The 20,773-nt window shown below is 45.7% G+C and overlaps 1 pseudogene; it reads left to right on the forward strand.

Moving 5' to 3' along the window:
• Window positions 1-340: 340 nt before the first annotated feature.
• On the forward strand, window positions 341-933 carry LOC144825070 (protein FAM32A pseudogene; annotated as a pseudogene).
• Window positions 934-20,773: the final 19,840 nt, after the last annotated feature.

A 20,773-nucleotide genomic window follows, 5' to 3' on the forward strand; every position in this document is an offset into this window, starting at 1 on the left:
TATTAGATAAATACGGAAAACAATATGCACAACAACAAGTAACGATAATAAGCACATGCATCATACAGAATAATGACCAAAAAAAGGACAAACAATGAAGAATACATAAAGGAAAGAAAATAGGAAGAAAAAGAGATAGATCAAGGAAAGAAATCCAGAAAGAGAAAGAGTGAACGTAGTGAGCAAGGGACGCAGCAGCACCGAAAACAGACGGAACAGCAGAGGAAGAAATATTAAGAAATAGGAAATTGAACAGCCATACGGAATCTGATTTAAAGACGGAAAAGAAAAGAGTTAGAGACATTGCATAGAACTATCCAGAGAGACACAGACAGTAGTTGTCTGGGGCAGACGCCGCTGGATGCTGCAGGATGTCTGAATATGAGAGCGTGCAGAAGGGGGCGCTGAAGATCAAGGAGGTGGCCATAGGCAAGAAGAAGAAGAAAAAGGAAAAGGAACAAAAGAAGATGATGGAACAGTACCTGGCAAGCATGAAGAATGAGGAGGAGAAAAAGAAGGCAGCCTTGGATAAGAGAACACCCGCATAAATTGTTTTTGAAAAAATGCAAGAAAAGCGGTAAATGGAAAGGGTTTTAAACAAAGCATCTAAAACACACAAGCAGAGAGTAAAGGATTTTAATCTGCACTTGGACACTCTTACCGAACATTACGACATTCCCAAAGTCAGCTGGACAAAATAAGGAAAATGTTGTGTTTATTTATGTACACCTTGATATGATCATAATTGTGATATTTTATTCCTAGTTGCATGTAATGTGTGGTCTGTATCAAAAGGACATGTGACAAAACAGGTATATTATGTCATACGTAACCGCTCAATAAGTTTAATTACTGAACGTTTCTTTGTGCGAAACTTCTATTGACTTACAAAAGTATGAAAATAAAATCCAGTTGCTCATTTTATATGGACCTATATTTTATATGGACAGTCGGCCTCAAATAATTTGGTTTAATGTGATACTAGTAGAAGTGAAATAGTTTCATCCAATTTGCTTAAAAAACATGTGGCCAGAACATGGTATGGCATAGAATTTTTATGTTTGTCAAAATGTATATTGTTTATAGAGCACATGAATGCCCAAAGATGTCTTAGCTCTGGCGCCCACTAGAGGTAACAGTATATAGAACTAATTGTGCAACATAGTTGAAAAAAGACAGGTTTTGAGTTGTTTTCTAAAACAGAAAATTTGGACTGGGCCTTGAGATGCAAAGGCGTTTTGTTCCAAAGTTTGCAAGTTAAGGAAATAAAGCCTCTGCCATCCCCGGAAAAAAAAAGAACTATCCACAGAGTTCGGTGAGAGGCTTTGAAGAAAAGATCTCAATTTAGCAGGATCATCAAATGAGCGAGTAGAACCATCATGAGTAACTTTACACAGGCAAGGGTGCAAAATGCCATAACGGATATGTAACTGTCTCACCTGATGGCGAAGGGCTGGAAATTCCTTTCTTCTGGCATTTATATTAGTAGCATTGAAGATATCCTGAGAGAGATAAACTGTGTGACCAGACCATACAAGGCAATGCTTTACCTTTGCTGCTTGAAGCACACGCATTAGATATATAAACTCCAGAAATAACATTATAATTCCTCTAGGTCTAATTGAGTTCGGTTGAATATGACCAAGACAATGTGCACGCTGGATATTTAGTGAAGGCTCTAGAGGAAGATCAAGGAGCTCAGGCAGGAACCTCTGAAGAAAAAAAGGAGGTCTGGACCCTACAAATTTGCTGCCATGCCATAAAGATGAAGATTATTATGTCTATTATGATTTTTAAGGTTTTCAGTGTGAAACTTAAGATGCTGAATTTCCTATTCCAGTATAGGATTCTTAGTAGAAACATCATGCAAATCACTGATGTGCTGCTCCATATCAAACACCTTCGCCTCCATAGTAATCCAACTATCTTCAATTTGTTGAAGCTTCTCCTTAGTAGAGGACATAAAAGAGTTCAAACCCCTCACCTCGTCAAGAATAGTATCAAGGACAGGGTTATGAGATGACAAAATGGGTGAAGGGGGTCATTTTTAGCTCTCTTAGGTTTTGTACCAGAGGATGAAGCTCTGACAGGGGTTGAAACGTAACTCGCCATCTTGGAAAGCCAAGAAGGAGGATAAATCACTTTTAATGGAGGTCTCAACCTGCCCATCTGCTATGAAAACACATTCTTCTTCTGAAAGAAGTAGCTGCTCAGAAAGTGTGTGCAGGTAAATTAAGCAAAGTCGATGTAGATAAAGTAGGACAAAGGCAAACAAATGATGTGAGGCACCCACATGAGCGATATATGAAAAAAGAAAGCAGGAGCTCAGTCAAACCAAAATGCGCCAGTGAAAGAAGGAATTGCTGACTATGTAAACACTCATTTTGCAAGAATAGCAGCAGTCATAATAAGAATAGAAAGAAGAAGAAAAAAAATGATTGTCGAGCATTGTGTGAACAAAACGCCGGTATTTACCTCAGCAGTAGTTCAGTAGACACAAACTGGCTGGCTCAAAATGGCGGCTGCTCGCGATTCTGTGGAGAAATTCACCGCCGTTACCACAGGTCACACAGGAAGCGTAGAAGAAGTTGGGGCAGCTCCAAATACTGCTCCGACCATCAGGAATATTGGAACGGAGGTTTCGTCCCTCTGACTCAGGTGAGAAGGGCTGTAATAATGAAAAGATCTCCGCGTCCGAACGGAGCTCAACACAAAGCCGCCATCTTGTCACTGTGCGTGACACACCCCCTTAAGTGACTCTTCTCTCACAGAAAATTGTTCACATCCAGCTTTGTCACCCTACTGGAAAGGACCATCTGCCTCCTGGCCTTGCTATCATCAAGCTTGGAGTTAATTTGGAAATAAAAAATAAAATAAAGACTTAAGAAAACTGATGCTAATATTCTGGCTGAATAATCTGCAAAATGTTACCTTTACATTTGTTGATAACAACCGTCACATATGAAATTGAAGGGCTGAAAAGAGCTGCCTCATTTCCCCTTGCATTCATCTTCAAGAGCTGTCTGCCCACAGCCCACCATCCTGACAGCCTCATAAATCAGGTATATATGCATTACATTATTTCCAAATAATGCAAAGTTAAATATATAAAAAAATTTAACGTGTAAAGCTAATTTAAGAATCCAGCATATTAGGTATTTTTTTTCATTTTTTTTGCCTTTTTATATACATGAACGAGTGTAAGCCTAAGCATCAGATACGGACCACAAAACATTTGATGACTCGTGTCTGAACCCAGTACATGGAGGGAACAGATCTTTGGGGCTGAAGTACGAATCTAAAGAGCCAGGATATAGGCTGTGAGAATACACAGTATAAATAGTCTTACGTTAAAACAAATTTATGAAAAAAGTGTGCATTGTCCATACAATAAGTTTGAAAGTATAAGGCATCGGATGGTACACACAGAGACTGCTGATTAGGATTCATGTTACAGCTAAAGTTGACAAATCACACATTTCAGGCAATCTCGATAAACCCGAAGGCATTTTAATGATAACCACTGACTCCCATTAACAGTCATTGTACGTTATCAGCACTATATGCTTGTGAAGTAGAAATGTGGTCTGTTTTCTTAACACAGACAAAATCTCTTCTGCATCTAAATGGAATCACTGGTAGATAAGTCATGTGCCTACATTCAGCCTTATCTAAACGCAAAGAAAATTACTCTGCGCCATTTTGTTAAGTGCTTCTGCTGCGAATGTCTTGCTGCAAATTGCCAGAGCGTTTGATGTTTTTTGCAGGGCGAACAAACCTTTTGACAACTACAAGCAAGGTCAATGAAGTAGCCTAGTGTTCCCCGCACGACCGAACTTTATGCATTTTATACAGCAGGACCTATTTAAAGCAGTTAAATTAGATACTGAAAAAAATGCTTTTTTTACATGTTTTATTTGGCGTAAAACAGCGATAGCTCTACTATAACAAAGAATACACATTTAAAAGTGGTCTTTAAATTTACATTTGCTTTTCCAATAAACTGCTTTGTGTGATCTAGAACTTTGGTCTAGATCCAGGGCACAAGTCCTAAAAAACAGAAGTGAGGGGGACTAACCAGTTTAGGCAGTATGCAAGTGAAATCATGGCACGTGCCATCACAGCGCATGATGTCACGTTGCTTGACATTGCATGTTACATCACAGGAAGTGACCTCACTGGAAATGACATCACAATAAGTGACATCAGATATTAAGATTTCACACATATGATTATCAGTTATATCATTAGTACATTTAAGTGCATTATAATATTTAACAAATTAGATTTGGGGTCGAATTGTGCCAAAAGCATGAAAAAGGGCGCTCCTACCGCAATTTTGGGAATATTGCTAGAACTAAGTCCACGAAAACAGTACAGCATCGGAGATAATTTATATTTATATTTAAGTTTTCAATATTACATTTGTTGTCAAACACTAGACTCTAACCGGGAAGATAAGATATTCATTTTTACAATACAACCGCAAACAACTGTAGGACAAACACTTTTGTATAGGTCGCCAGAAATAAAGAAGCAGAGCATGTAAGATTATCGAGTGAATATTTTAGTTTTTGTGCCTGTTTTTTGCTTACCCTTTGACCCATGCACTTCCATACAACCGGATCTGACATAACCTGGTTAAAGTGCGGTGGTGGAACAAGTGGTGATGTCTCCCTACAACATATGCCTTGTATGCATTACGTAGCATCAAGTGCAGTTGAAAGCCTTGCCTTCCTGACTAATTTATAAGTCATCTGGCTAGTGTATGTGTGTGTTCATGTGTGGTTTTCATTCACGTTCTCCACAGCATCCTTGTCTTTGTGTCATCTTAAGGCTATTTGGGGCTCTGGGCAAGACACTCGTTGACGGCCACTGTTCAGAACAACTTTGAATTTTATTGCACATTTTCTTTCTACGTAATTCCCAAACAATATTGAATTATACTTAAACTCTCAAGAACGGGTTTACAATTATAAAATATGTCTTGCTAAAAATCCTAAAATCCTTAAGATGACACTGCGTAGAGAGATACATAGTGATAAAGAGAAGTATGCAGATTAAGGGAGAGTTGTGGAACAACATGAAACTTCCAATAAATAAAAAATATATTTACACTAATATCCTAGAAATGTTCTCTGGAGAGTTATTTTTGCACAACCAGTAGCCAAACATTAAAGTATGTTACAAGAGGTAAATGTTTTCTCATTATTCCTGTTCAGTTTATGTATAAATACACAAACCTTTATCTGAATCCTCCAAAAATATTTCATGAAGCGAATTCATGCCAGCATTGGGAGCATAGAAGTGAGAGATGTAGGACACAAATAGGGAAATACATGTTACCAATAACTTGCAATGAAGTGGGGCGTTTTTTTAAGAGGGAGAAAATGAGCTTAAGTGTGGGAATTTATGCCCCCTCAGATTTTTCAGTGGAGGGGATATGAGGGACGAGTTTGCGGGAAGGAGATGGACAAAAAAAAAATCTCCTGACAACATCCACTGTTCGCAGGGACATTAGAGCATGACAGAGGTATCTGTGATGGTTCTGCTTTTGACCTGCTGATCTGCCTTCAGTCAGGGTCGGATTGAGAAGGTGGGTATTCAGTCGGTGCCCGAAGACGAATTGCTGAGGCCAGATGTGGTTGTTCTTTTTGTCAGGGTTGAAGGAGGCTCCCAACCTAGCCAAGTCTGTTGGCGGAAAGAGTCATTCTGTAGAGAATGACAATCTGCAAACAAGGGCAGGCACAGCATGTGGTACACCTTCTCCCATGCTGTCTTTAGGGAACAGCAATGACTCTTCTGCCACCAGGAAATACGGCTTCTGGCCACCCCTGCATTCAAGGTGGTCAGGTGAGGCATCCTCTCTATGCAACCGATCTCAAATACAGAAATAAAGTGGAAATTAAACCTATACCGTACCTGTTTATTGCAGACTTGCCACCTAATGGAGGTGCATGGCCAGTAGGTGCCCTGGGCAACGTGTTGCCTGTGCCTTTAAGGCTACAGCAGTCTAGCCTTTCAATTACTTTAGTCCAACAAGGGATCCAGATAAAGATTTGTCAAATGGATCAAATATTTTAGCATGTAATCCTTTTTGGAAAATACGCCATTTCTAACAAAACAAATGAAATAGATTGTCTTTATGGCCTGCAGTTCAATAACCCTTTCGCTGCTAGGCCTATTCCCCCCTGTGCTAAGCCTTTTTTTTGCTATTCGGGGTAGTTCGTGCTCAGGCCCCTGTAACTTTTTACGACATAAGGTATCCACGCCAAATGTGCGTACTTTTCTTTCAACATCATTAGGATTCTTAAGGTACCCAGGGTTTGTGGATTCCCCTGGAGGGGACCCAGAAATGAGAAAAAATAAAGCTAATTCTTATTTTTAAAGTCCTGCAAATGAAAGCGTCTGTTCTACCCCCCCCCCTGCAAATGGTATCAACAAAGGGTGTGTGGGGCTGAAATCCCCATTTTGCCAGCTTTCAGGGACTGACAGAAGTTTGTCAGAAAACCAACATGTTTTACACAGTTTTGGCATTTTACTGGGACGTAGCCTATTTTTGCTATTTTTTTCAACCTTCTTCCAGTTGAAAACCGGAAAAAATGAAAAGGAGTTGAAAAAAAACAGCCATTTGTGCCAATGTTTTCACCAGTAACTTCTTCTAATTATGACAGATGTTTGAAAGCAATATACCTTTAAATCCGCTGAGTCTTTCTGGTTGTGGGGATATATATGACTTGTAGGTTCACCAAGAACCCACTGCACCCAGAGCCAATAACTGAGCAGCGTCTTGCAATGGTATTTTATTATGTACTGGGTATATAGCAATTCATTTGGAAAAATATATACAGTGAAAAATCGTGATGAAATATAGAGTTTAGAAATAGTAGCTATTTCCACTTTTCCGAATTTGTGAGTACGCATCCTAGTCTGAGCATACCCATCCCACTCGGGGTTGCTCAGACGTGAGTCCCATGCTCTCGACACCACTGGAGTCAAGCTATCCTGGCTGAAGACGGCTGATAGCCAGAAACCGGTCCTAGGATGCTTGATCCCGGTCCAGGTAAGACATGGCTCGGCAGTTCGGGCTGGACTGTTGCCATGAGGCACAGGGTCAAGGCTGATTTGCATATGGCCATGTCTGAACTGGGGTGGTGTGGAGTGCAAAAAAACGATGGATTTAGGCCCAGATCTCTGTACTGGGGTGAATGTATGACATTGTTCTGCATTCTGTCCATCAACTGTTGTTTTTGCATTTGTCACCCCGAGTGGGATGGGTATGCTCAGACGTGAGTCCCATGCTCTCCACACCACTGGAGTCAAGCTATCCTGGCTGAAGACAGCTGATAGCCAGAAATCAGTCCTAGGATGCTTGATTCTGGTCCAGTTGAGACATGGCTTGGCAGTTCGGGCTGGACTGTTCCCATGAGGCACAGGGTCAAGGCTGATTTGCATATGGCCATGTCTGAACTGGGGTGGTGTGGAGTGCAAGAAAACGATGGATTTAGGCCCAGATCTCTGTACTGGGGTGAATGTATGACATTGTTCTGCATTCTGTCCATCAACTGTTTTTGCATTTGTAAAAGAGGTCACCTGGGTTTTTGACCCCAGCGCGACGGTCATCTTGGGAAACTACCAAATTCACACTTTCTGAAAACTAGACCCTCGGAGAGTCCAGCGAGGTATGGCTTGCCATAAGATGCCCAGACGTGGGTCCCAGGCACTCCACACCACTTGGAGTCAAGCTAGCCGGGCTGGGGAGAGGTGTTACCTCGAAACCGGTCCGGTCCTCGGATGCTTGATTCCGTTCTGGGAAGGACATGGCTTTTGTAGTTCGGACTGGACTGTTCCCATGGGGCAACAGGGCCAGAGCTGATTTGCATATCGCCATTGTCTAACCCAGGGTGGTGTGGAGTGCAAAAAAACGATGGATTTGGGCCCAGATCTTTTGACTGGGGGAGTGTGTGACATTGATCCACATTCAGTCCATCACTTGTTGTTTTTGCAATTGCATGGATCCACCAACATTTTCCTATCCAGAATCCCCTGCAAACCTCAAATTTAGCTGAAAAAACACAATTTTCCTCAGGTCTGGCTCTCCTCCTTTCTGAGGGACCGCACCCAGGCGGTCCGACTAGGCGATTTCACCTCCACCCCTCTCCCTATCACCTGCGGTGTTCCCCAGGGCTCTTCTCTTTCTCCCTTACTCTTTAATCTCTACATCTTTCCTCTTATCTTTGCACTCCAGCAGCTGGAGGTCACCGTCTACAACTATGCGGATGACCTCCAGCTCATCTTTGATCTGTCCCCTTCTTCTCTTTCGGTTTCTAACTTCCAGTCAACTATGACATTCATCAGGGACTGGATGAACCACAACCATCTTAAACTGAACCCGGATAAAACCGAGCTGGTTCTCACTGGTGGTTCATCCAGCCCCTGGAACTCTCTTTTCTGGCCCCCCTCTCTTGGCCCGGCACCATCCCCTTCCACCTCGGTCAAAACACTGGGTGTCAAAATGAATAATCAGCTCACTCTTCACTCACAAATCAGCTCTGTGGTCTCCTCCTGTTTCCTCACTCTCCGAACTATCCGCTCTGTTTCCCGCTTTTTCTCTCCCCAGGCACTAAAGATGATTATAGCCGCCCTGGTAATTTCGCGTTTGGACTACGCCAACGCCCTCTATCATGGCATTCCAGCTTACAGCCTGCGTAGACTCCAAACCATCCAGAACCAGGCAGCCCGGCTGGTATACGGCCTTCCACGCTATCACCACTCCACCCCCCTACTGAGAGAGCTCCATTGGCTCCCCGTGAAACAACGCTCCCTTTTCAAAATCGGATGCATGGTCTTTCAGGCCCGTCAGGGCACTGCCCCTGCGTTCATCACTTCACTTATTAAACCTTATGTCCCTGCAAGAGATCTCCGGTCTTCCTCCAAGTCCCTTCTCCAGATCCCCCGCTTTTCACGCAAAAAGTGGGGTGGGTCCAACTTCTCAACTTTGGCCCCTATTTTCTGGAACTCACTTCCAGACAATCTCCGTTCTGCAACTCAGTACCTCTCCTTCCGTAGAGACCTGAAAACTTTCCTCTTCTGCCAGGCTTTCCCCGTCTAAACTTACCTCACCCTCTCCCTGGTCTTTCTCCCTCAGTTGATGAACCCCCAGCGCCAAGAAACCGCAAGGTGTACGCTGCGCTTTACAAGTGTTTTTTAAATTAAATTAAATATTTTGGTGTGGAATCACCGTGCTGGCACACATGTCCCACCCCACAACATTCCCCTCATTCTCCAGAGTAAAATTATACCTCACAATTCCAGAATTATGGGGATCCACGCAGATTTCAGAACTTTCCACCACAGAAATGTGAGGAAAGAATTTTTTTTTTTTATACAAAGTTAGAGGTTTGCAAAAGATTCTGGGTAACATAACCTTGTGAGAGCCAGACAAGTCACTTCATCCTGGATTCCCTGGGTGTCTGTTTTTCAATAATGCATAGGATTGCTAAGTTTCCGCAGGTGCCGGCAGAGCTAGGGTTCAAAACCTACAGCTAGGCACTTTGCAAAAAAAGGTTCAGTTTTCACTTTGAAAATGTGGTATGTCCACGTTGCATTTTGGGCCATTTCCTGTTGCGAGCACTAGGCTTACCCACACAAGTGAGGAACCACTTTTCTTGGAAGACTTTGGGGAATGCGGGATGAGTGGAATTTTGTGAAGCAATGCAGATTCTAGAACTTTCCACCTCAGAAATGTGAGAAAAATGTGTTTTTTTTAAAACATTTGAGGTTTACAAGGGATTCTGGGTAACAAAACCTGGTGAGAGCCAGACAAGTCACCCTATCCTGGATTCCCCCAGGTGTCTAGTTTTAAAAAATGTATAGGTTTTATGGTTTCCCTAGGTGTCGTCAGAGCTAGTGTTCAAAATCTACAGCTAGGCACTTTGCAAAAAACTGTAAGTTTTCACTGTAAAAATTTAATGTGTCCACGTTGTGTTTTGGGCCATTTTTTGTTGCGAGCACTAGTCCGACCCACACAAGTGAGGTGCCATTTTTCTCTGAAGACTTTGGGGAATGCATGGTAGGTGGAATTTTGTGGATCCATGCAGGTCTCAGAACTTTTCATCACAGAAATGTGAGGAAAATGTTTGTTTGAGGTTTGCAAGGGATTCTGGGTAACAGAACCTGATGAGAGGCACGCAAGTCACCCCATCCTGGATTCCCCTTGGTGTCTAGTTTTCAAAAATGTACAGGTTATCTAAGTTTCCCTATGTGCTAGCTGCGCTAAGGCCCAAAATCCATAAGTAGGCACACTGCTAAAAATGAGTCAGTGCTTAGTTGGCTTTCTGCTGCCCGGGATCAGGGTGGTTTGCCCTGGTATGCATCCCCTTTTGTATCGCTTTGTTCGCCCTAAGTGTGGCAGGGTATGCTCAGACGTGAGTCCCTTGCTCACTTGGCCACTGGATTCAAGATAGCCTGGCTGATGAGGATTATGAATCCGAAACCGGTCCCAGGATGCTTGTTTCCGGTCCATGGAAGACATGGCTTGGCAGTTCGGGCTGGACTGTTCCCATGAGGCACAGGGTCAGACTGATTTGCATATAGCCATGTCTGAAATGGGGTGGCTGAGTGGGCTAAAGAATGGTGATGGATTAAACCCAGATCAGTTGACTGGGGGTGAGTGTTTGATTTGCTCAAACGCTCCGTCCATCATCCCCTTTTGTATCCCCAAGGGCAGAAAGACTGTTGCTATTTTTCTGGGGGGTGAGGGCAGCGCATAAAAAAAGCCAGTGTAATTGCAGGCACCTAGTGGCCTTTCTGCCCCCGGGGGGGCAGATCAGGGGCCACTGCCACCATATGCCCTCCGGTGTGGCAGAAAGACTGTTGCATTTTTTGGAATGGGGTGTGGGCATTGGCATGCCCATTCTGGGCTGACATCACAACTGAAATAAAAAAATATAATCCTGATGCCTAGTGTGTTTTCTGCCCCACCCTTACATCACTACAAAAATAATCCCTGGTTTCTAGTGGGCTTTCTCACCCCCGGGGGTCAGATTGGGGGATTCTGCCCCCGTCTGCCCCACGGGGGTCAGAAGGACTGGAATTTCTCTGGGGGTTGTGTGGCGGCATTGTCATGCCCATTTTGGACAACCCCATCCCTACTTCAATATGAAAATAAATCCATGGTTTGTAGTGGGCTTTCTGCCATCACCTGGTGAGCAGATTGGGGGCCACTGCCCCCATCTGCCCCCCAGAAAGACTGAATTCACACTCATTGTTATCGGGGGAACCGAGGGTCTAGTGGGTGGATTCCTGCTTGGGGATCACCCTCCTGCTGTGATCCCCAAGCACAGATCAACTAGGGAGATTCTCCCCTTTCTAATGATACCTCTTCCATCTTTCTATGTGCTTGGGGGGCTAAGATAGCCCCCTGAGCACATAGAAAGTGAAACTGAAATGAGCCTAAAGTTTTGGTTTCTATAAAATGATGACAGCTCAACATGCGCGCTGATCGCCATTTCACAGAAACCTGGGGGGGAGCCACGGGAGCTGGGAAAGCATTTCCCCAGCTCCCGAGGCTATTTGGGAGGAAAGGAAATCCCTCTGGTGCCTACACCAGAAGGATTTACGATACCCTGTGCCAGGATGGCAGGGAGCCGCGCACACGAGTACTGTGGCGCACACCGGCTCCCGGCCATTGTGCGCACGCAAGGGGTTTATAGATAAGTCATCACTATGATTTAAGCACTCTCTGCTGTGGTGTGTTGGCAGGGATGGACTGGCCTATAAGGCAATTTGGAAGCGCAACAAAGACTGGCAATGCAGGTTAGTGTGTGGGCTGGGTTTTATTGTTTATTTCCCTGAATTTACCACAAACATTATTATTTATGTACTCTAAGTTCATATAAAAAGTAACTGATTCGATGGTAAAGCGCTGTGACACCTGCGGGTAAAGTTTGCACAATGTAAAAGCATATAACAAAAAATCTCTTGTAGGCCCCACCCCATCGCCCTTCCCTCAGAACACTGTATTTTCATTTACTGTTCCTTGTTTACATTTCCGCCACTCTGTCTCCCTCCTTCATATACCAAGCGTTTCCAATGGAAAAGGTCTCACATTTGAGATTGAGCTATTGGAATTGTAAATGACAATGCCTTTTATTTATGTGTTAGTTTTCAAAACATATAAATAAAAGGCACCGTCGTTTACAATGACATTAGCTTAAACTCTCACAAATGCGAAACCCATTGCATTGCAGATACAAGTACTTGCAATGCAATAGGTTTCACATTTGCGAGAGTTTAAGCTAATGGCATTGTAAATGACAATGCTTTTTATTTATGTTTTGAAAACCAAAACTTAAATAAAAGGCATTGCCATTTCAATGCCAATAGCTCAAACTCACGTGAAAGCGAGACCTATTGCATTGCAAATGCTTATTTAGGAAGCTGACAATAGCTGCTTCAGTAAAATAGTGTAGAATCACACAGTCAGCTAATATTTCATTATATAAACCCACCAAAAAATATCAAATTGTCCCTTGAAATTTTTATAGAGTTCGCTTGGCAAACCATCCTTGCCAGATGCTTTGGTGTTTGCTAGGGATTGTATGGCCGCCTTAACTTTCCTTACTGAAATAGGGACAGTGATTGAGGCTTGAAGCTCCTGATTTAAAAGCAGGTACTCAATTGAGCGAGGAAAATCTCCTATTTGATCGTCCAGGGTCACACTCCATGAAGTATGAAGTCTTGGGTAGTGCACAAAAAATCTTGTCCGATGCCTCAGATTGCTTGATATTAGTTTTTCTGGTTGCATCAGAGATAAAATTAATGACTGCGATTTTATTTAAGTTTGATAGTCCATGCCATTCCGCTACATTGCAGAAAAATCGCAGAATCGGCCGTTGACCATGTAGAAATTGCGAACTCGCAATTACCGAAATCTCAAATTGTGATCTCGCTAATTGCGAGATCGCAAAAACAGGAAGTCGCATTTCGAGCCCAATGATGACATCACAACCAAGAAGTAGGCTGTTCCCTCCCTCATTCTGATCACTGAGCCTGAAAGTGGAAGCAGCACTGGCCAGAGCTCCACTACAGACTACCTGCAGCCCACACCAGGACACAAAGAACAACTGACAATGTCCCAGGAAGCAGCAGGGAGCAGTGCCCTAGGAAGAAAGAGGAAAATAAAATTCTCTGAGCAGGAACTGGAGTACCTCATTGAGGAAGTCTCTATGGACCATGCTCGCCTTTTTGGAAAGGACTCCCGGAGGGTGCCTAAGGCGGACAAGCGCCGCATCTGACTGCACATCCGCACAAAGGTCAACTCAGTCGGGGTGACCCAGCGCTCCATCGACGATTTAAAAAAGAGGTGGTACGACCTCAGAGGGGGTGCCAAAGAGCGTATTGCTGAGAGGCTGGGGGAGTGACTTGCCACCGGAGGGGGAGAGCCCACTGTTGCACCCAACACTCCACTGGAAGACCTTGTGGAGGACACCGTAAATCCTGCAGCCTGCGTGGGGGTTACCCAGCTGGACTCCTCCCGACCTATCCAACAATCCCAAGGTAAGTGCCATGCAACTGCGACCCCGTCCCCTAACAATGCCCATGACTCCAGAGCTAGCTATTTGATAATCCCAGTAATGCAGGCCATGCAAACCTGAAATGCCCTATTGCATTGTGGGACTTGTAGTGTGACCAGTATTCCCGGATAGCCCCACACAGCCAGACCTGCCAATTGAAAGTAATTCCTAAAGCCAGTCAGGGAATGCAAGCCTGTATGCATGTAGCAACATCTCATGTGCAAGATACATATCATTAATCATGCACCCGTTTACATCACAGGTGCGTCTGAACAACCCAGCACTGACAGTGAGGGCCTACACATAGAGGAGAACCCTGAGGACACCAAGGCAGAGGGCCATCCTGCACCATGACCCGGACCATCTCAGCCACCAGCAGCAGTACCACCACCTCCCCATGTGGACAGGGCCACCCCTGCAGCCACAATTGCCCAGCAACCACCACAAGTGACACCCATGGCAGTGGTACAGGCCACACCACCGGCAGCCAGGAGGCAGACAAGGCGCACAGCCACAGTGCGATCCCAGTCCAGCGGACTGACGCGCCAGCAGCGTGACGCCTCAACACACGCTGGCAGGGGGGTACATGTACGGGATCCTGGCCTGGCCATAGAACGCCGCATGCTCGCAGTACACAAGAAGCAGGCGCGTCACTTGGCAGCCCTCCACCTGCAGCTGAATAAGACAGCGCGAAAAGTGGGCCAGCTCACAGAATGCATGCAGGGCATGACCACAGCTGTTCGTGAGAACAGCCAGATCCTGGTATCCCAGCAGGATATCACCCGCCGCCGCCACCGCCAGCTGCTGACCCGCCTGTCAGCCTACACCAGGTCCATTCACATCATTGGAAATGCCACCTCCCAACTTTCGCGCCGCTCCCTTGCGATGCAGGTGCAGATGGTCCAATGTTGCCAGGACGTCGCCAGGGCCCTTGAACAGGTGACAACAGCTGTGCAGAGTCTGCAGGCGACTGGCCATGGTCAAGCAGGTGGGGGGGATGATGCCAGCGAGGGCACTTCCAGTCACAGCAGCATGTCCTTGCCGCAGGTAACGCAACGCCGCCGCAGCAGCAGGCCCACTGCAGCATCACGGGCCAACAGTGTTGTGGAGGACACGGAGAGGCGACTGGGTGCGTCCGGACGGAGGCGCCAGTGACACATTGAACTCTGCCTGCAGGGCCATGCTGATTGCACAAGCAAGCCCTCCATACCTTCATGGGGCTGTATGGCGGAATACAGTTCGCATGTCATATCAAGGAAAATTAAGTACACATTATTGTGAATGAACAATAAGAATTTATGGTCACACGTTAATCCGGTCATTATTACATTTGTCATGCATGAGTGCAGTGTTGTGTGAGGGGAATGGGTGCACTAGAAACAGTTCATTGTGATTTAGTTGCGGCGCCTGTGTCCTTCAGCAGGATTCTCCCCGCGTGCATGATGCACATGTGCAGGTTGGCGATTATTCCCTTCCGACTCGCTGCCAGAGATATCCACAGGTATCCTCCGCTTGGTAGCAATGTTGTGGAGTATTGCACACACGGCCACGATGCGGCAGCAGACCTCAGGCTGGTATTTGAGGGCCCCACCAGTCTTGTGTAGAATGCGGAATCGGCTCTTTAATAGCCCAAATGTCTGCTCAATGCAATTTCGAGTGTGAATGTGTGCTGCATTGTAACGCCATTGCTGTGGTGTGGCAGGGTTGAGGCATGGGGTGAGGAGGTATTCACTGAGGCCATATGCGCTGTCACCTGAATGAAAGGAGCAGAGGGTGAGTGCCTGTCATGCGCAGCTACATGGTCTCGATGTACTGTTTGTTGGCATGTGTACTTACCTAGAAGGTGTCCTTCGCCATAGTCTCCCATGGCCAGTCGTGTGTGCATGCCGCTGTGCCGGAATATGAAGGAGTCATGCGTGCTCCATGGGTATTGTGCCACTATGTCGGTGATGATTGTCTTAGCGTCGCACACCATCTGGATGTTCAGTGAGTGGTAGGATTTGCGGTTCCGGTACATGTATTTAGTCTCTGCGGGTGGGCATATGTGGATGTGGGTGCAGTCAATGCATCCAATTACATGGGGGAATTGCGCTATGTTGTAACATTGTAGCTTGGTTTGATTCAAGTCCTGTTGGGTGGTTGGAAATTTGATGTAATGGTGTAGCCGGGTCAGCATGGCCTCCAGGAAACTCCTTAGGCAGCGGGACATGGTGCTCTGGGAGATCCCCCCTGCAACGGCAACTATCCCCTGGAAGCTTCCGGAGGCCAGGAGGTGCAAGCTGCAAAAGACCTGGACATGGGTGGGCACGGCATTGGTCCTCCTCGTTGGGTGCTGCATCAGGGGGTCAAGGTCCCGGATAAGCTTTGTAATCATGGCCCCATTCAGCCAGTACTTTGAGTAGATTTCCTCCTCAGTTTGTCCCAGTAGTGTGATCCGCTGGTGGAAAATTCGCTCCTGGATCCTGCGTCTGTTCCTTGCTGCAGCCTGGAGCCTTTGTCACCTTACCACCATGTAGAGTCCTGGCATTGTGAATGTCCTCATGCTCCTACTGTGTCTCCTTAAGTGTGTTTGAACAGCCCCGCACCTGTGGCTAGTTAGGATTTTTTTCTTGGAATTTTTTTTTTAACTTCATGGTTACCACCTGGTTTGACTTCTCCTTAATTTGCGCCTCGCAAAAAGCGTTTTTTTCCCCGCAATTTGTGAATTTTCATGCATTGGGTTTGCAAATAATTTGCGATTTCGCAAAGAAAATCACAGATTCGTTGGGAACTCGCTATTTCCGATTTGCAAAGGGGGTTCCACCTTGATTCTGCGATTTTCTTTGCGAAGTCGCAAATTATGTTTTGCGAATTCGCAATTTGGTCATGTTTTGTTTCATGAATTGCGATTAATGGGATTGCGATCGCAATGGCTATTTCGCAGCTATTGCGATCGCAATTTGGGTTGATGAATCTGGCAGTTAGAACCTGAGTTTCCTCGCACGGTAAATTCCAATTTACCAAAATAGCAACCCCGCTAACTGCTGCATTGGCTGATGCATAGAAGGCGTGAGAAATGCAATTGGGATTCCTGGGCTGCCTCATCTGAACTTTTATGTTAGTCTCCTGAATTAATATTATTTGAGCTTTGGATGAATTTAGCCATGCTAAAATGGCTGTTAACTTTTCTTGATTATAAATATCATTAACATTCCATGTAAGAAATGTTATGCAGCTAGAGCTCATACTAGGGGGATTCATTTCTTCAAGCTACTCCTTTGGCCACCCAGCTGGACAGGAATTGCAATTTGCTCTGATGGTATTCCCTTTATCCGTCAAATGCCTTAACTGCTTCTCTCTTCAACAATCATTTTAAAGCTTGCTCTAATTTGCCTTCCTACGTGACCTTTGCCCTTCACAGTGCATTCCCCCCTCTTTTTTGTTCCCTCAACCTTAGAGCCTCTCCCATCTTGGACTCCCGAGTAGAGCACCCAACTCCGACCAAACCATGTGCCCCTCCATACCACCACCATCCTCTTTTACCTGAAAGTCTCCAGAGTTGACAAGTGTAGTTGAAGGCTATTTGGGATTGGGATTCAAGAAGTGCATTGCAGGGACCTGGTGTGTAAGAGTAATGGTGAGGTCCATATTGCTTGCAGCGGTGTCGGGAGCTGAGTACTTCTGGATTAATTCAGTAATCAACCAGACAACAGTCTTGCCTTTTTCCTGGCCTTCCGGTATTCCAGTGATGCAAAGATTGGATCTCCACTATCTATTCTCTGCATCGTCCAGTTTCATGTGTAGCTACACAAGTTCTGGCTGAAGCTTGGAGGTTATGCACTCGAGACTGTGCTTAGCATTTTCCAAATCTGATATTCTTTGCTCCACTTCACCTACTCTTGTTGTTAAAAGTTGCATGTTGGTATTAATCATACTTAGTTGTGCACTGGTCTCCTTATGGGCTTGTTCTTGAGAGATTTCCCTCACTTTTAATTCCACGAGTATTTGTAGTAACGCTAGTGCAATAGATTGCGTCTGGGTTGTGCAGGGACCTGTATTGCAATATGCCACCTCCATCTGCATGCACTATACATCAGCCCCAGAGCTCCTTTGCATTTCATTTGGCGTTCCAGACTCCCCCTGAGGTGTAGACAACCCTGTCCAGTTTGCAGTCTCTTGGTGCTGCTTTAGCCATTAAAACTGGGTTTATATTGCATTTGTAATTGTACGTGCAATACTTCAAGAATCTCTTTCTGGAGAGTCTTAGCAGCTGTGTCTGAAAACAGATGAGAGAAAGTCAGGTCCCTCAAGTCTTCATCTGCATCTGTCGCATTGGAGTAATCTGGAGATTTAGTGTGCGCCATTGTGTGGGCATCTAGAGTTAAGTTTAGGCAACTGTCCTGCATTGGGGACCTCTCCACTTCTGAGGCATTCATAACAGAGTGTGCAAGTTTTGCATAGTTTATTATGTTTGGAGTTGTTTATGCCATAGAGTGTGACCCGATAGATGTTTGCACTTGTGCCTGTAGAGTGAGCTGCTTTTAAGGCTGGCCCAGTATTTGCTCCAATGAGAATGCCTGCAGCACTATTGCTAAAACCTTTGTTGTATGTGCTGCGTTAATCAAGCTGGTACTTGGATAATTACTATGTTTCGACCTCCTTGAAGACTTCCCGGGGAGGGGGGCGCTTTGGACAAGCTTTTCCTTATTTATTTATTTATCTATTTATTTATTTAAAGTTTTATATAGCGTGAACCAGATCCCGAAGGGTATCAGAGCGCTTTACGTGAGCATCAAATGAGTCAACAAATGAGAAAATACAACCATTACCAGAGCATAGTAAAACACAGGTAAAGAAACAATGTTACGGGAATTCGTCAGGAATAGCAAGAGTAACAGTGATCATGGAGACACGAAACGGGGAGACAAGGAAAACAATGTCAGATGTTCAGCTGGGTAGGTTACAGCCAGTGGCCAGACTCCTCTTTGGCTGCATGGAACAGTTCCACTGGGCATCCGCCATGGTTCCTCAGGCTCCGCAGTTGGTGAAAACAGTTTTGGTGTCTACATCAGTTGAATCAGCGAGTTGCAGGATACATGGTTAGAGAGTATGAATCAAGATACCCAGAGGAGGGAAGAGGGGGAGGGAAGGAGACACAAGGAGAACAGTGTCAGAGGACCGGCTGGGTAGGTGACGGCCAGGGGGCCAGACTCCTCTATAGCTGCAAAGGACAGCTCCACCGGGCATCGGCCAAGGTTGCTCGGGCTCCGCGGAAGGTACAAGTAGTTTTGACATCTACATCAGTACAGTCAGCGAGTTACAGGTTACATAGTAAAATCAGTATGAATCAGAGGATGGACTAGGGGGAGGGAAGGAGACGCAAATGGGGAGACAAGAAAAACAATGTCAGATGACCGGCTGGGTAGGTGACGGCCAAGGGGCCAGATTCCTCTATAGCTGCATAGGGCAGCTCCACCGGGCATCTGCCAAGGTTGCTCAGGCTCTTGGGAAAGAAACACAAAGGGGAAAAGAGGAAAACAATGTCAGATAACCGGTTGGGTAGGTGACGGCCAAGGGGGTGAGACCAGGGCCGGACTCCTCTCTAGCTGCATGAGACAGCTCCACCGGGCATCAGCCAATGTTGCTCGTACTAGCAAAAAGCACAATGGGAAGCATCCTGATGATAGAGTAATACCATAGTATGTAGTACTAAGGTGAGGCGTAGTAGAGGCAGCAAGAGGGTAAGGAGGGAAGGGGGAAAAATAAGAAAAGGGGAGCAGATCAGGACAGATAGGGTCAGTCTGTCGAACAAACGTTCGGGTCACCCCAATGGGATCAGGCTGAGAAGAGGAAGTACAGAGGACTCCAAAATGGCGGATCCGGGTCCTGGGCACCGAAAGAAAATAAACCCAAAAAGGCGGGATACATACTAAAAACCAAGTCCTAACACCAGGAGAGTTGGATCCAAGACGGAGCATGGAGGGTGGTGTGGTCAGAGAGTCAAGGGGGTAGGCGGGCTGGAGATCATCTAGGAACACATGGGAGCACTGCACATCAAGGTTTTAAACAGATCCAGGTGTAAACCAACATGGGGGAGGCGTTTATCCAATTGCTTTCAGGCTCCTCTTGATGGCTTCGGTTAAACGGTTGCAAGGTGGCGTGCGGGCTGCAAGTGCGGGGAAACAATTTCCGAGGAATCTTTTCGTTCCGTTACCAGGCAACACCGCTTCAGCGTGGTACCTCCAGAAATGCTCACGAGTCGTTTCCAGAGTTCCCTCGTGTGAATGGCACAAGCGCAACAACCGCAGGATTATTGGCACAAGCGCAACTGCAGCGTCAATAGGAAAGGCTGGAAAAAGTTACAAAAGATGCTGGAATTTAGATACAAAGAATGCTCTGGCCAGGACGACCCACAAGCATCAGGTTCGTAGCTGCGAGTGGAGGCTGCGGATTTAGGAATCACAGGATCAGTCACAGCCGACAACCTTAGAATGCACTTCACTAATGGCAGGCAAGCAACAGTTTATAAGTGGGAAATGTAATGCAATGCCCGTTAACAGCAGCAGGAGTTGTACCCGAGGGGCTACAAACTGTATCTGCTGCTACACGGATTGTCCCTGTAGTTCCCTGGGCATTCTCCACCTGCAAAGAGTGCCTAATGAAGCCCTTACAAGCCATATAGTATTGCAGTGATTGTGTTCAGCTGCCCCAACAGCTTGTCACCCATAACCGATGGTCGCTCCCCCTCTGCTCATCTCATTTTCTTGCTGGCACTGCATCTGCTTAGTTGTGACAGCGCTAGCTTCAGCATGTTTATTAACCCCTTTGGTGCTCATGACGAGCTGAGCTAGTGATGGCATATACCTCTCAGGTGCTCATGACGAGCTGAGCTCGTCATGACCACACCCATTTGTATTACGGCCCAGCACTGCAGGGGAATCGCTCCAGCAGCCATGAGGTTAATAGCGCACAGACCGACCTCAGGGGGCCCAACTGCTCCAGTCCTCCATCGAACGCAACCCGGTCTGGCAACAGGGTCAGAAGTGTTCTGCAGGATGCACAAGCAGGATCCGTCCGATGTCGCTCGCAGCAGGGAAACAACACTTCTAGAGGGGTTTCTGCCAAAAGCTTCTTAGATTGTGCTCTCCAGGACAAACATTCATTCACCATGGTTTTGTGTGTAGGGTTACAGTACGAGAAAGGACACTGTACGCTAG

Source organism: Lissotriton helveticus, chromosome 3_1 (genome assembly GCF_964261635.1).
Source record: "Lissotriton helveticus chromosome 3_1, aLisHel1.1, whole genome shotgun sequence".
Classification (NCBI taxonomy): domain Eukaryota; kingdom Metazoa; phylum Chordata; class Amphibia; order Caudata; family Salamandridae; genus Lissotriton; species Lissotriton helveticus.